Here is an 11799-nt window from a genome sequence, read left to right as displayed (position 1 = left end):
CGTGAGCCCTCTGCCCCGAGCATGGGCTTCGTGACCATAGGCAGGTTGGTTGCTTAACATCCCTCATCCTTCTTCCTCAAAAAAAAAGTGGGAATAACTGAATCTGTGTTGCAGAACTGACGGCGAGGACTAAAGGGGACCATCTCCATGAAGGTCTATCACAGGGAAGGTGCTCCAGACAGTACTTACAGTCCAAAAGGGTCACTGAACCGCGCAGTGTTACCCAAACTGCCACCTGGCCTCCCTGCGTGTGGCTCCTTTCCATTACACCACAGGTGTCAGCACACAGAAAAAGGGCAGTTTTCCCTTTAAGCTGAAAAAACGTTTATCCCTTATAAAGGAACTGCAGACAGGGGGCTGGTGGATGAGTTTTCCAGTTCCTGTCATTGTTGCGTCACTTTAAATCCTTTTGGGAAGTAGCTGGGGATTCATACACATCAGACTTGCTCCCTACCTGTCATCTAGTGACAAAGGCAGATACTACGCCATCCATCGCTCTACAAAAACCAGAGCGAGCCCGATCCGGTGCTTTCTGCCAGCCAGTCGCTGTAGTCCACGCTTGATCTAGACTAACCCCTTCAGCCCCACAACACCGCGGGAGGCAGTCCTGCTGACGTCAACTACCATCCCTCATCTCACCGATGGGACAACCAATGACTGGCCCCAGATTACAAATCTAGCCATTGGTAGAGCCAGGATGCAAACCCAGGGATGTGGCTCTGGAGTCTCCATTCCAAACCACTCCACTCTCAGCCACTCCATCCCTAATGGTGGTGCCATCCAGGCGGCCTACCTTACCTCAAGAGCACACCAGCCTTCCTCAATAGAAGGGTGTCCCATCACCCCCCATCCGTTCTCTCATTCCTACTCCCATGATCACTGGACAGAAAGGTAACAGAAAGAGTGGAGGGTGGGCAACAGGGGTAAGGGAAAGAGCCCACAGAACCAGGAATTAAATCTGGGTCTGTTTGGTTTTTCTTTCGTTCAGTCATTTGCTGCTGTGTCCCTCTGTCTGTCCTTGAGCAGGTAGGTTGGGAAGGTTTGGTCCTCAGGATATAAGGGAAGGTGTTTCTGGGGTCGGGGTGCTCCTCACCCTTGGGGGGCCAGGCTCTTGGGTGTTTTCAGCTCAGGGATCTCGCTACTGGGCCATGAGGCACTTGCAGCTGAACCACCCCGTTTTACTATGAAAGGGGATAGAAGGAATAAACGCTTGGTAGGTTTTTGTCTGGGGAGATAATAAGAACCTCAACCCCTGGTAGATCCTAAGAGAAAGGACTGGAAAGACGGATGGCAAAGGCAGACAACTGAATCAGCCTCTACCAGGTCCTCTGGGGTAAAATGGCTGACCTGAAGGAAAATGGCTGACCTGAGCTTTGGGCCCCTCTCCTCTCCCACAGCCTGCATGAGGGACTCTGGTAAAGCTGATGTGTGCGGTCACCCCCACACAGGGAGGTACTGGCAGCAGAGCAGCAGCCGAGAGCCCTGACACCTCATGGCAGAGCACAGCTCTGGCAGGCCTCCTTCCCTGCCCTGCTCTGGTGCCTCCATGGGATCCTCAGCCGATGGATGGAGGTGGGGATGAGCAGCAAGGATGTGGCCATCTCGCCCGTCTTGGAAGAGCTGGCTCTAGACAGCTCTAGGAACTTTCATCACTGCATCCTATGTGTCGTGAAGGCCCTCATGTCTGGAACACAAGTGACCCCTCCTTCCTGCTTGTCCACCCTCATTCTTCAAAGAAGGGCCAAACCAAGAACCCACGTCACCCCAGCCCTGTGTGCCTTATCGGCTGAGGGCTGCCTCTAAACTCCCTGTGGAATGCGTCAGGTCAAGGAGCCATCAACAGGCACTGCCACAAAGCAGGGCTGCCCGTTGTCTCCCTCGTGAAAAAACAAGTGCAGCCGTGTTTCGTTGTCCTGACCTACATGAGAGAGCAGAAAGCCCTGGAGTCAAACTCTCACCGCAGAGCTGCCTGGTTCCACAGCCAAGGAGCTGGATGGAGACAAGAATATCCACTGCTTACAAAATTGGCTACAGTTCCTCTTTTCTACCACATTGGAGTATGGTTCTCGTTCCAATTTGCTTCTGTGTGTGTGTGTGCACGTATCTCCCGATCTAATCTGAGGGTCAGGGTTGCCAGTAACAGTCCTGACCCGGGGTGGAGCTCCAGGAGCAAGATGAGGCTGGGGAAATGGAGTAGGGCACGTCAAGAGTGAGACTGTCAATCTGAACTAAGGAGCAGAGGCAAGCTTGGAGCTGGAGAGATCTTCAAATGTGCAGGAGGAAGTGAAGCTATAAATAACAGGTGACTGGGCTCAGGACTCAGGAAATCAGAGGCAGGTGAGGAAAAGGAGTGAGTCAGAGCAAGAGTTTGGGTGGAGGCTGTGAACAGAGTGTAGGTGTCTGGGACTCAGTTGTCAGGGCTGGCTGTGTGACCAGGGGCAGGACAACTGGCCTGAAGGGCAGTTTGAGTGAGGTAAACTCAAAGAAAGTTTTTATGTCATGTCTTTAGTTTTGGCCATTTCTCCAACAGGCTTTCAGGAGGACTATTCTAGCAAACATGATTGTTACTCATGGAAGTCAGTGAGGTCTTTAGGCATGTGAACTTGAGAAAGGATGAGAGAGGGAAAATAGGCAAATGCAGATTTTTCACCCAGGTCTTTGCTATTCCTGCCCCTAACAAAGGAGGATCTGGGGAGGAACCACAAGCATGGTCTCTTTGAGCATTTCTGAGGTTTTCCACTTGGCAAGGTCCTCTTGTCCTGAGGCACCTTTGTTCACTGCATTCACTTTGTTCATCTTACCAGAGATAAAAGTTCTGCCCCTGCTAACAGGACACAAGGCAGGGGCACAGGATTCTGGGGACAGAGAAACCCTCCTCGGGCCTGAGCCGGGGTTGCCCTGTCTCTGCCCTGGGCAGCAGTGACTATCTCCAGCAAAGCCACACACAGGAGTATTTGCTCCATTGCCACATGGGCTTAAAGATGCCCAGCTGGATGCCAGGCACAGTGGCACACTCCTGTAATCCCAGCAGCTCTGGAGGCTGAGGCAGGAGGATCTTGAGTTCAAGGTCAACCACAGCAGTTTAGGGAGGACCTAAGAAACTCAGTGAGACTCTGTCTCTAAATAAAATATAGAAAAGGGCTAGGGATATGGCTCAGTGGTTAAGGGCCCCTGGGTTTAATCCCCGGTACAAAAAAAAAAAAAAAAAAGCCTGGCTGGTAAAATCAGTTGACACACCAGTGTCCCTGGGAAATTCTAAGTGATGCAAGCAAGTGTGGATGGAAACACTGAGAACAATATGAGGTTTCTATGTACCTGGGCTGGAGGATGGTTTGCTTTTATTAATCAGATCCCCACTGATAGCTACACTGAGGGCTCATTGCTAGGTAGGATGGAGGCCAATTCCCTTGTAGAGTATGTCCTGTTGTGAGCTACTGGACCCACAGAAGTTGGCTGTGTGTGGTCTGTGGAGACACACTGGGCCGTCCGAGCTACTGGGTTGTACCCAAATTTGGGAAGTGGCCATCATGGAGGAAGTCAATTCAGAACTCTTTGAGTTATAACTGAAAAGATGGAATATTTAACAGATGAAGTCTTCAAGAAAGCTAATAAGAAGACCTTTTTTTTTTTAGGGATTTTTTTAGGGATTATAGGCGTGCTCCACTGCGCCTAGCTAAGAAGAGCTTTCTTTATGAACTGAACCAGGGAAGCACCTTTTTGTGTACATTTTAATATCATAATGTCAAAGCGTGACTGTGTTAGTCGACTTTCCATCACTGCAATAAAAACACTCAACAAGAACAACTTAGAGGAGGAAAAGTTTATTTTGGCTCATGGTTCCAGAGGTTTAGTCCATGGTCACCCAAGTCCATTGCCTGGGGCCCCGGCCAGGCAGAACATTATGGCAGAAGGGCTAGGTGGAGGGAAGGTACTCAAGTCATGGCAGCCAGGAAGCAGAGAGAGAAAGAGGACTGGGCTACAGGGCAAACAAACCCTTCCAGAGCACGCTCCAGGGACCCACAGGCTCCAGCCATGCCCCATCTGTCTAGTTACCACCCAGTCAGTGTGTTTGAACAATGATGGACAGATTAGGTTATGGCTCTTGTAGTCTAATCATTTTACCTCTGAGCTTTCCTGCATTAACACAGGAGCTTTGGGGGACATCTCATATCCAGACCATAACAATCGCCTTGGCCACTCTGGGATAAGCTTACTCAGCTACATGTGATGTGCATGCATATACCAGTTCACAGAAGGGTATGTTCATCAGGGAATTTTCTGGCAAGATACTGTACTACCAGTAAGTAGGGCTGAGGTATGAGGCTGATCAGAGCCTCCCATCTTCATCCTCTTCCTGGAGGCACCTCATTTACCCTGCTCGTGCTACACCCTTGACCACACACCACACAACCTTGGTGCTCGAGTAACCCAGGGGACCTCAGGCCTCTGGCCATCATCAATTCCTCTTTCAAGGGATTGACCCTCGAGTGGTGGGTGCTTCTGCTCAATATTATGTAGAATCAGAACTGGAGAAGTATACAATAAGAAAGGGGGAAACAGAGAAGAGGGCGACAGGAGAAAAATGAAGAAGAACAGCGCCTGAGGTCCCAGGAGAGCAGCAGGCGAAGTTGGAGACCTAAACACACAGCTCTACCCTGAGTGGTCCCAAGATCCTCCCTTGCCAACCTGGGGCCTGGGGGTTGCCCATCGAATCCCTGGATACCCACAGTGACCCCCATGAAACCCAAACGAGTTTGTACAGCTTTCTGTCCAAGCAACCAAATAACCCCCAAGACAGTGTGATTGGACAAGATCAGAGAATAAACCTCAAAGATCCCAAAGATAAGCATATCTAATGAGGTATTGGAAGTCTGAGATTTACTCTAAAATTCTTCAGTGAGGTTGAGACAGTGATTGGATGGGCATGCTGGCACATTCAAGCTTCTACTTTGAGGGTTCTCATGGAAAATTCTACTCCAGGGTAGTGAGCTAGTTGTTTCTCAAAGGCCCCACTCTAGGTAGCCAGACAAGTGCTTCTTTGATCAAGGTCTCACTGAATACCTGAGGCTTTCTTAATCAGCATAATGAAGGTCAAAATGGATTTTTATCGTCAAAATTAGTTGTTAAGAAGTACAGTGGACATTAGAAATGAACTTTTGTGGTGAAATTAAAGGCATTCAAGATATGTGAACTGGCTAAAATATTTTAGACATGTTCCGTTCTTTGCTATTCACTATTCATGAGCAGTGTGGCAGACACACAGATGCTTGGCCCAGATTCCCACTTCACAGGAGGACTTCTGGCCTCGCTGTGGGGAGCCTCACCCATCTGCAGTTACCTGAACCTTCAGGTTCTGCTTCGGGTGTAGAGAGCAACTTGCCCACAACTTACCCAGTGACTGAGTCAGGTAAATCTCACACACACACACACACACACCATTACAACATCCCTGTTTGCATTCTGCTTCACTTTTTATTGGCACTTATCAAACCTGGATTATATTTAGTAATTTGCATATCAATCTTTCCCCTTCATCCTATTTTTGTCCAACGCATGACGACCCCGATGTGCCATGTTCGCTGTAGAGGTCAGCGCTGGGTTGGCTGGGCTTGTTGGTGTGCAATATTGTTCCATTTTTCTCTCTGCCTAATTCAGATTCTTTCCTTCTCCCTTTCTTTAAATTTACCTTAAATTCTACTGAACTTAAATTCATATAGAAAAAGCAGATTCAAATAAACCAATTACTTACCATTAATAATTCTCTTCAATTCATTTAATAGGTTATAAAAGCTCTATTGATAAAGAAATCAATGGATTCCTAATCCCATCATGCTCTGGCAAGAGAAAACAAGTGTAATGAGCATAAATGAAGTTTAAAGATCATCCCTACTCTTTATGATGTTCTATTATTTTGAGCTTTCTTTTCTTTTTTCTTCTTTTTTAAAGCAGCACTAGCCATGTATATTAACTGGTTTCATGTCATTTGCATTTGTTTCTTTTTTAAATATTTTTTAGATGTTGATAGACCTTTATGTTATTCATTTATTTATGAATACACACACACTGATTAGCTGAGAATCGAACCCAGTGCCTCACACATGCTAGGCAAGTGCTCTACCACTGAGCCACAATCCCAGCCCAGCATTTGTTTCTGATGTTTCTTTCCCTTTCCAATCACAGGGTCTGATTCCTAATAAACATGTTTCACCCTGAGCTCTGTCTCAGCACCCACTTCTGAAAAGCTGACTGGCTAGAAAGTCCAAGAACAAGGCACTGGTGGATTCCATGTCTAGTGAGGACTGCTCTTGCTTCTAAGATGGTGCCTCTTGTTGGGCCCTCACATGGTAGAAGGGATGGAAGCACCAGGTAGCCTTCCGAAGCCTGTTAAAAAGATATTAATGCTAATCAGAAAGGTAAAGCCCTTCTGAGTTAATCACTTGCCAAAAGTCCCACCTCTTATTACCATCACCTTGAGGCTTACATTCCAACATATGAATTTTGGAGGCACATTCATTGAAACCCTAGCACTTATGTGTCTCAGTCTTCTTTCAAAAACTGTTGTCAACTAAAAAGAACCTGAGTGGAGCTAGGGGTGTAGCTTGGTTGCTTGTGCTTAGTGAGCTCAGGCCTCGCTTCTGTTCATCAGAGCTGTGCATTCTATGACTAGGGTTAGTTCACAACAGTGATGATTTGTGGTTCAGTTCTAGCTCAGAAATGCTCAAATAACTCAGCCCTCATTTCATTTAAGTCTGCCTTTTCAAATGTCATCTCTTCCAAGTAGCCTTCTTTGATGAATGTAACAAAAATAGCCAAAGGAAACACACACACATGCCCCATTACTATGTGTAAATTCTGCTTCATTTTTTATTGGCACTTATCAAACCTGAATTACATTTAGTAATTTGCATGTCAATTTTGCTCCTTCATCAGTATGTAAGCATCCTTAGGGCACATACTTTGCTTACTGTTGTATCCATAGAGCCTGGAAGTATGCTGGGCAATGCTAGAAGTCAATTGTTATTTATCGATTGAACACATGAACAGAACTCTATGAAAGACTACCAGTCCAGGGGCCACTGTGGAACACAGGGCCTTAAGGCACACACACACACACACACACACACACACACACACACACACAAAGTTGTCTTTTAAGACTAGCAACCAGCAGTCAACTTTGGGTCCTGTCCTTCTGCCTTGGCATAATCTTGAGAGTCTTCATTCTATCCTTTCACATAAGTTTGATTTCTTGTCCCTGAGAAAAAAACTCATTGACCAGCCCAATTAAATGAGAAGTTTAGCAAATATTTGTTCTGTGTCAAGTGCTTTGCCTTGGCTCTCCACAGGTCAGTTGGTGTACCTCAATAGGAAGACTGAAATACAGTGACAGGTGACTCATTAAAAGGACAGAGCCCAGGGAGTGGGGGTGGTTGCTAAGCAGAAAGTGTGCCAAATAAATACTGCATACACAACTCCAGAGGATATTTTCAGTCTACATAGAACACTCTGTTTTCAAATATTGTTTAAGTAGATAAGAAGCAAAAAAAATGATATGCAAATATAAATCATATCTATTCATTAAAGCAATTCTCCTAAGTTTCTATATCAGGCGGCTGTCAATCTAATTGTAGCATATATTGGCAAAAAAATTAAAAAGATATGCACCTTTATCTAGATTCCTCTTCCTAGAATTAGTCTGAATTAAATTTTCATTTTAACCAACAAAAACATTATGGGTGACTCATTTAGTACCGGTGGTATTGGTAGTGTTAATAACCATGGTGGAGATGGTGGTGATGGTGGTAGTGATAATAGTGGTAGTGGTAATGGTGGAGGTGGTAACGGTGGAGGTGGTAATGGTGGAGGTGGTAACGGTGGAGGTGGTAACGGTGGAGGTGGTAACGGTGGAGGTGGTAACGGTGGAGGTGGTAATGGTGGAGGTGGTAATGGTGGAGGTGGTAATGGTGGTGATGGTGGTGGGAGAGCTAACAGCACTGTCCTTATCATGGACCAGGCTTTGAGCAGTGAACTGGTAGGCACCTCTTTCCATCAGATCCAGCTTCAGCCTTCTCTTCCTAAGCTTGGGTCTCACGGATTGTGTTAGGACTGGCAGCTGTGCCAGGTGGCCTGACCACAGGCCCTTGCCTCTGCTACGTTTAGATTTGGGGAAATGTTGCCATCTAGTGCCCCATAGGAGCCTTAACTCTTGAAGCGGATAAGTAGGTCTCCTTCTGCCTCGCTCCCCACCCCCACCCCCACCTCTCTTCCCTCCCAGCTAGAAGCCAGGCATCCTAGGCCAGCATCACTCCTACCTACCATAGGAACCAGGGAAATGTCTCCAGGAATTGTTTTTGGTTTTGTTATCTCTTTCAAAATGTACATGAAGAGAAAAAGTTAGAAGCAAAGAGGTAGTAATAGGATTAAGTTATAGTAATGGGTTAACGTGTAGAGCATATAGTGGAGGCTGAGAAACCAGAATTAAGAACAACTCCGGATTTAATGGTGAAATAAGTAAGGGGGGGGGTCATTGGTGTGGCAACTGCTCTTGGGATCACCTCTTCCTGGCTCTTTCATGTCTTGCCAGGTGATCTACCTGACTTTTCTCCTCATCCCACCAAGCTGCATAGGTCCCAACATTCACCCTTTTACAGCCCCAGTCAGGTCACTGGAGCCCGTCCCCTGCTCTCTGTCACAACTAGCTAGTTAACACTAAGCTAGCTGGTGCTCTAGGTTTCTTGACCCTCTCCTGTCAGGTAAATGAGGTGTGACACCTTCAGCGACTTGACAAGGATTAGCCAGTCTATATGGTGGCAAGTAGCGAGCCCAGCTGGGACAGGGAGCAGCAAGCCTGCCAGCATCTGCCTCCATCTCCAGGCCTGCTCACCATCAGAGGCAGTCTCGACTTTCAGGGTGCACGTATCCTGGTTTGGATTCACATATTCATTTGTTTAATGCTGACCTTCTCCCTTCATCTCTAGCTCCACAGGGTGGGCACTACGTCTGTTTTGGACACTGCCGGGCACATGGAAGCCCTCTGACGAGCGCAGGAGAGAAGAATCAGTGCACAACGCTGGGGTCACTTGGCTTAGTGAGTGGAGGCGCAGCAGTTAGGCAGACAACACCGGCACTGGTGAGTCAGAAGGAACATTAGACTTCACCCAGACTCATGCTTTCCAAATTGCCTAACCCCAGAATCCTCTGATCACTCAAAATCTTATGCTAGAGTCCCCTTCTGCTTTTCAAAGGCAGTTCTTCACTCTGTTCCCTGGCCTGCACCTTCCACTGGGCCCAGCTAGGCCCTTAAGGCTCCAGATTGAATCCCTTCATTTTTACAGAAAAAAGAAACCCATGGAAGGCAGAGCACAGTGGAAGGTAACAAAGGAAAGGGATAGAAAGGCAGAGTGTACATCTGAGAAGGAAATTGCTTTGTCACGTCTTCCCATAATGTCTCCAGAGTAATTCAAGAACACCCATCAAGATTTGCTCTCTTCATCCAGGAATCCACTGTGAGCAACATCCCACCTGGCCCAGAAACAAGAGGCCTGGAGAGCATGACCCAGGCTCCGTCTAGATGGGAGCCAGGTCAGGTTTTGAGGCCTCCAATGATTGAGAGGATGTGCGTGCTGTAAAGGGTCCATCAGAGAAATAACCATGTTGAGATGTTGGGGACAAAGGCTTTTTTGTCCTCTGCCACCGTGAGGCAGTACTTTTCTGAGTGACTCTAATTATAAATCCCTGTCCCACTAAGATGGATAAACTTGGCAGCATCGGAGATCTGCCTTGCGTCTTAACTATTTCTCAGTTGGCTTAGGCTTGGCAAAACCCCAAATGCGTTTTGCCAAGCACTCTTTCCCTTAATTTCTAATCCCCTGAGTGGCTTCAGGGAAATTTCATCCATATGTTTCTGAGTCATTTACTGTGAACTCATCTTTTTGGTAAGAGAAATACGTTCTCCAGCCAGCAGAGTCCAGGGAACAGCACATTTGGGGACTCAACTAGGTCACGCTTTCTTGGGGAAGAATTTCCTATTCTCTAATTACAACCCGGGAAAAGGAGCAATATTTCCTGTTCCCATGCTCCTTCCCCTTTCTGAATGTGTTTTCTTGAGGCTTGTTTGAAAACTTTATTGTTTATAAAGCAAGTGAATGTCATATTTGTGTTTGGCTCTCAACAAACTGTGGATTTGTGGTTTTTTGACAATTCTCATTTTTAACCTAAGCTGGAAAAGAAGTAGGCAATTATTGAACTCACACTATATGGCAGGTGCAGCTCAGCAGCCAGGTGAAATAGACATTGTCTTTGTACACATAAGGAATCAGGGACTTAAAGATATTAAGTAACTAGAAAAGGTGTGTACCTATTTGAAAGGGGAATTTGGATTAAAATCAAGAGTGGTCTGACTCCCTCACTTGTGTTTTTTCCACCTGTCCCTGTCTATTCCCACAATCAGAGGGGAGACTCAGCACATTCTAGTTCACAGCAGGCGGGAATGATGGACAGACATTTTTTTGTAAAGTGAACAGAGACTAGACATGACCACCAAAGAGGTCATCATTTATGTTGTTACCTCAGGAGAGTTTGGGACCCTGCCTTACTCGCCATAGTCAGATGTCATATGCAGAAATTGTCAGTCTTAAAAGTAAGGTCTTTGATATTAATAGAAATAATAAGTTTCTAGGTACAATTATCAGTTGACAGAAATTACAGGCAAGAGAGGAGGATGTTAAACAATATGGTAAGGATGCAATCAGCAAAATCCAGAAGGTTGACAATTCTGTAAGACATAGGGCACAGTTTCCTCAATAAGTAAATGGCCAGAAAAGAAAAGAGGTCAGGGAAGCCTAGAAAAGATAATAGATAAGAACCATTTCAACTGAATGCAATGCGTGGACCTTACTTAGATCTTGTTTTGATTAAAACAAGAATAAACAGAAACTGTGAGATAATGAGAAGTTTGAGAACTCACTGAATATAATTATAATATTAACGAATCATTGTTATTTTTAGATGTGATGATGCCATTATGATTATACTTTCAAAAGATGGATATCTTTTAGAATCCTATGAATCGGGCTGGGTATGGCTCTGTGGCAGAGCACTGGCTTAGCATACCTGAGGCCCTGGCTTCAATTCCCAGCACCCCCCCCCCCACACACACACACACAGAGTCAGGAAAACACAACTGAATTATTCATAGACAAAATAATATGATCCTTGGACTTGTTTGAAAGTAACATGGGGTGGGGTGAGGAAGAGGGTGGGAGTGGGGGGCAGGCAGAAGAAATTGGCCATGTAGGAGCATCCACTGAAGATGAGCGAGGGGTACCCAGGGTTCATTTACTAGTAAGGTGGATGTTCATATGTTCAAAGTGTCCATAACCATTGTTTTAATTTTGATGATAAAAATTATTCTAATTAATTAAAGTTTTTCTCCCACACTTGTATCTTCATGTGGACAACAGCTCTGTGAGATTCTCACACGCGCCTACCATGGCTTTTTGTAGGAAAAGGAAGATAAGGAAGGAGGGAAAGGGAAAGGAGAAAACTTGAGCCAACAGAAAAAAGGGAAGTCATTTCTGATCAGAGAGCCATGTTCCTGAAGAATCAAGTCTGAAAATTCAGAGTTCACGAGGTTCAGGCGTGGCCGCTCGCCTCCCTGACATCCAGATTGCAGGACTGGCTATGGCGTGAGCCTAGGTGCCAGGACTCTTCCAAGGTAAAGCATGTCTTGGCTTCTGTCAGGTCCCCGTGGAGTGGCACTCAACACTGACACTTTTAATCTGCACTGAATAATCTGTG

This window comes from Sciurus vulgaris, assembly GCF_902686455.1.
Source record: "Sciurus vulgaris genome assembly, chromosome: 8".
Taxonomy (NCBI): Eukaryota; Metazoa; Chordata; class Mammalia; order Rodentia; family Sciuridae; genus Sciurus; species Sciurus vulgaris.
The sequence above is the reverse complement of the archived record's forward strand: the minus strand, read 5'-3'. Positions refer to the sequence as shown.